Source organism: Macrobrachium rosenbergii, chromosome 26 (assembly GCF_040412425.1).
Source record: "Macrobrachium rosenbergii isolate ZJJX-2024 chromosome 26, ASM4041242v1, whole genome shotgun sequence".
NCBI lineage: Eukaryota > Metazoa > Arthropoda > Malacostraca > Decapoda > Palaemonidae > Macrobrachium > Macrobrachium rosenbergii.
Genome location: NC_089766.1, coordinates 6,038,508 through 6,043,507, shown reverse-complemented (window position 1 = coordinate 6,043,507; position 5,000 = coordinate 6,038,508). Strand labels below are relative to the sequence as shown.

The following is a 5,000-nucleotide window of genomic DNA, read 5'->3' as shown; positions in this document are numbered from 1 at the left end:
GATACATTGTGAGATTCTAATCAAGCAAGACAGTTCCACCAGGACGTCTCCGCTGTCTCCGTTGTCTCAAGACATTTGTGTCTTAAGCCCGTCAAGACAACTTCATTTAGCATCGTTTGTCCTTAGGACACATGTGATGTTCGCTGACTGCAAGAGGGCATTTGTGAGTCTTGCTTGTCAAAATATCTTATGCGGTCGTGGTCTTACATATCGAAGTCTTTACAAGTCTCGATTGTCTTGGGTGTTGTTTTTGTTAAGACAAGGAAGAGTGGTATCACATTTCGTTGAAAATGTCACAAACATGTGGGCAACCTCTCGCCGACATATCACAAACATGTTGAATACAAGTCGAAGACTTATCGGTAGACCTGGTTAAGACATGTAAGAGTGGGTTTACACCACAGTAATACATGTCATAAACACATGTCGGCAATTTATCGCCGACATATCGCAAACATGTTGAATACAAGTCGACGACTTATTGGTAGACCTGGTTAAGACGTGTAAGAGTGGGTTTACACCACAGTAATACATGTCACAAACACATGTCGGTAATTTATCGCCGACACATCACAAATATGTTGAATACAAGTTTACGACTTAATGATGGTCCTGATCAGTGCTTCATACGCTTATCCAGCAATGGCAAAAGGTCGTTCTCCAAGTCGTTGACTTGTTTTCAACCTGTTTGTGAAATGTATGCGATAAGTTGCCGACGTGCGTTTGCGTTATTTTACATCGAGTCTCCGTCCCATCATTCCCATGAGTCTTGGATGGGTCTTGGATCTCTGATGGGTTAGAAATGTAAGTAATTTTATTAATTAATTTTTGACATATGGATAAGAAGTGGGCCTAACGTGAACAAGATTAGGCCGCGTTGATTTGATTTGGTTTTTCAAAAAAATATTTCTTTTATTTTTGATTTCCACGAAATTGTTGCATTGTATCTGTCGTTCATGAACTGACATGCGGTTTTATTCAACAAATATGTTGTTGGGATGTTTTAGAATCTCTCTCTCTCTCTCTCTCTCTCTCTCTCTCTCTCTCTCTCTCTCTCTCTCTCTCTCCAAGATTAATACTAGATTATGCATACCCTGTGAAAAAGTTCTTGCCCAATTATTTTATACATAATTTACATTCTCTCATACACGAGAACCGTATTTTCATATCATGAAACATTTCAAAGAGACAAAGGATGCCATTAAAAATTAATGAGACCTAACAAAGCAGCTTTGCGATACCTCTGTCTTAGATGTTCTACTGATTATGATCGTACTTGTATATGACGCGTGATGGAAGGTGTACTTGTTTATAAAATATATATATATATATTTATTTATATTATTATATATATATATATATTTTATATATATATATATATATATATATATATATCTATGTTCTGCTATCACCATTACTAATATTTTCATTAATGATAAGTAAAGCTTTTTGTAGGTGCTAATTTTGAGCTTGGTCTTGTTAATATCACTATTAATAAGTCAATTACATGTCTTGGTATATGGAATATTCTTTCCAATTCCGAATTCCCCTTAATTGTTTACTCAACTGTGTTCATATAGGGTAGAAAATAACTTATTTTGTGTTAAGTCAGATGATAAATGAAGTTTTGAAAACTGTTCGTAAAGGGCCTATCTCGTTAAAAAGAAGTTATAGGCCTAATTTTTTTTAAAGATGTGTTTACTCATCCACATGTGATTAGTTGAGAAGTTACTGATTGAAAGCTTATTTTTTTTCTTTGGTTTTCTACTTGATTATTTTTTTCTTCTTATTTTTTTCTCTCTCTCTCTCTCTCTCTCTCTCTCTCTCTCTCTCTCTCTCTCTCTCTGGAACCTAGAAGAAACATTTACAAAATATCAACAAAACCTAAAATTTTTTATTCATATGCAAAAAGATGAATAAAATTAGAAATAGGCCCTCTAAGAATTGAAGGGCGATTAACGAATGAAAAAAGGAAATATGTAACATATTAGCAGAAAGATATAAGAGTGAATTTACACACAGAATTGACAATGAAGATAATGATAGAAATAAGAGTGAAAATACTGAATACTTATCAGATATAGATATACAGAAGCCGATATTGTGCAGGCTATTAATGAAATTAAAAATGGATCAGCAGCAGGACCAGATGGAGTACCTGCCATATTGTTAAAGAAAGTGGTTCATTCAATCATAAAGCCGCTGCAATATTATTATATATAGATATAGGCAAGATTTATGATGAGCATAAATTAGCATATATTACTCCTACTTTCAAAAAGTGGTTCAAGACTAGAGGCAAGTAATTATAGGCCTGTGAGTCTGACATCTCATATTATGAAATATATGAAAGGGTAATGAAAAAAATATAATGAAATATTTAATGAAAAATAGATTGTTCAATATAGGACAACATGGTTTTGTACCGGAAAAAGTACACAAACCCAACTGTTTACCATAATATTTATGATAAATGAAAAAGATACAGATGTGGTTTACCTAGACTTTGCAAAAGCTTTTGACAAGGTAGATCATAATAATTGAAAAAAATTAGAAAACATAACATTGTTGACAAAGTAGGAAGATGGATAAAAGAATTTTTGCAAAATAGAAAACAGATAGTGATTGCAAACGATGAGAAATCGGATGAAGCTACGGTAATATCCGGTGTACCACAGGGTACGGTGTTAGCTGCATTGCTGTTTGTGATTATGATTGCAGACATAGACAATAATGTTAAGGACTCAGTAGTAAGAAGTTTCGCAGATGACACAAGAATAAGTAGAGAAATTGCTTGTTGAAGATAGGAACTACAAAGAGACTAAACAAAATATATAAATGGGCAGAGATAAATAGGAGGTATTTAACTCTGATAAATTTGAATCAATGAACTATGGTGATAAAGTAGGAATGCTATATCCATATAAAGGACCTAATAATGAGACAATCACAAACAAGGATTTAAAGACTTGGTGTGATGTTGAATAGGAATATTTTTTGCAATGATCAAATAGCAATTTATTGGCAAAATGCAAAGCAAAAATGGGAATGTTTTAAGCACTTCAAAACTAGAAAAGCTGAACACATGATTATGCTTTATAAACTCGTAGTCCACTTGAATATTGCAATATAATATGGTACCCACACTACCAAAAGGATATTGCACAAATAGAGAGTGTACAAAGGTCATTTACAGCTAGAATAGAAGAAGTTAAGGACCTCTCTCTACTGGGAAAGACTACAATTTCTTAAATTTATATAGTCTTGAAAGGAGAAGAGAACGCTACATGGTAATTCAAGCATGGAAACAGATAGAAGGAATTATGAAAACATCATGGAATAAAATTATCAAAAGAGCAAGCAGAGGTAGATTAATAGTGCCAAAAACTATACCAGGAAAATTAAGGAAAGCACACAGGACATTTACAACCAGCATCGATAATGCAGCGTCTATTCAATGCGCTACCAGCTCATCTGAGGAACTCTGAGCGTAGATGTGTTTAAGAATCTCGACAAATATCTAAGATGCATCCCAGACCATCCAAGACTGGAAGATGCAAAATATACCGGAAGATTAGCAATGTAGACATAGGTGCCTCACACTGAGGGACCTGGGGCAACCTGAACAAGGTCTTAAGGTGGTAAGGTCTCTCTCTCATGTGGATTAATATGTAAGTTATGCACATATTTGATGAGACACTTGCACTTTGTGGTAAAATTTTTTTACTCTCTCTCTCTCTCTCTCTCTCTCTCTCTCTCTCTCTCTCTCTCTCTCTCTCTCTCTCTCTCGGATTAATGTGTAAGTTGTGCATATATGTGATGAGGCACTTGCTTTTTGGTGGTAAAATTTTGACAAAATTAATCTCTCTCGCTCTCTCTCCTTCTGGATAAATGTATAAATGGCACATATATTTCAGAGTCTATCTGTCTGACTGTCTGCCTTGACAGTCCAATTTGGTATGTTTGTAGATTGGAGGGTGGATGATCAACATACCAATTTTCAGCCCTCTAGCCTCAGTAGTTTTTAAGATCTGAGGGCGGACAGAAAAAGTGCGGACGGACAGACAAACCGGCACAGTAGTTTTCCTTGAGGATTAAGTTTATCGTTAAATCCTCTAGAAAATATGAATGAAATTTGCAACAAAACACAGCAGTCTGGTACAAGCGGCAGTGTGTAATGGTGAATGTTGACGCCAAGAAAGAGATGATAATCTATTTGTCTCTAGACCCCAATAAGGAAAGCGAGTTATATATAATTAAAGAGATTCTAATTAGCATGTACACGAACACTGTGTGTACTTTGTACAGCGTGCAGTAACTTACGCTGTACTTGTAACAGATAAATAATAGTCTTATCTTATCAAGGTCCTACCAGTATATAATTTCACTTAAATTATTCAGTGACTCACTTCCTTGGCCTTTCAGGTCACATTGTGACCCTTTGCTACCCTCACCACAGTCGAAAGGTCAGTCAGAAGTTTCAGTAGTGCTCACGGAAGCAACGGGCTTTCATTGGAGGTCACCTTTCCAAAAACCGACCAGACCTATATGTTCGAAGGGCCAGTGCCAAGGCCAAAAAAAAAAAAAAAAAAAAAAAAAATTACCTGGCTTTAAATTTTGTTTCAACTCTTCATCAGTATTTTTTTTTGATAGATTTTATTTTGATTATAAAATTCAAGTAGGATTTTTTATTTAGTTCAAGGAATTTCACTGAGATGTGAAAATTCTGACAGGAAAAAAGATATTGTTTTTGTTTTATGTCAGGAAATTTTATGCAGGTGAGAAATTCCAGACCGGGTATTTTTTTTATCCAAGGTGGATTTCATCAACATTTATAGAGGCAATTGTTGAAAGCATTTCAACGTTTCAAATTTAATAAGCAATGTGTTGCAAATGAACGTTTTTCCCATATTTTGAAAAAATGAAAGTTCAGTGTTGCAGGTTTATGATGCATTTATGTGAGTGTTCTTAACTTTGTTGTATTTAATTTATTCTCTCTC

The 5,000-nt window shown here is 34.7% G+C and overlaps 1 long non-coding RNA gene across 1 annotated transcript in view; it reads left to right on the top strand.

The window, feature by feature from the left end:
• The window catches only part of LOC136852957 (uncharacterized), an 83,861-nt gene that overhangs the window by 78,668 nt on the left and 193 nt on the right, over positions 1–5,000 (top strand). The window lies entirely within an intron of this gene.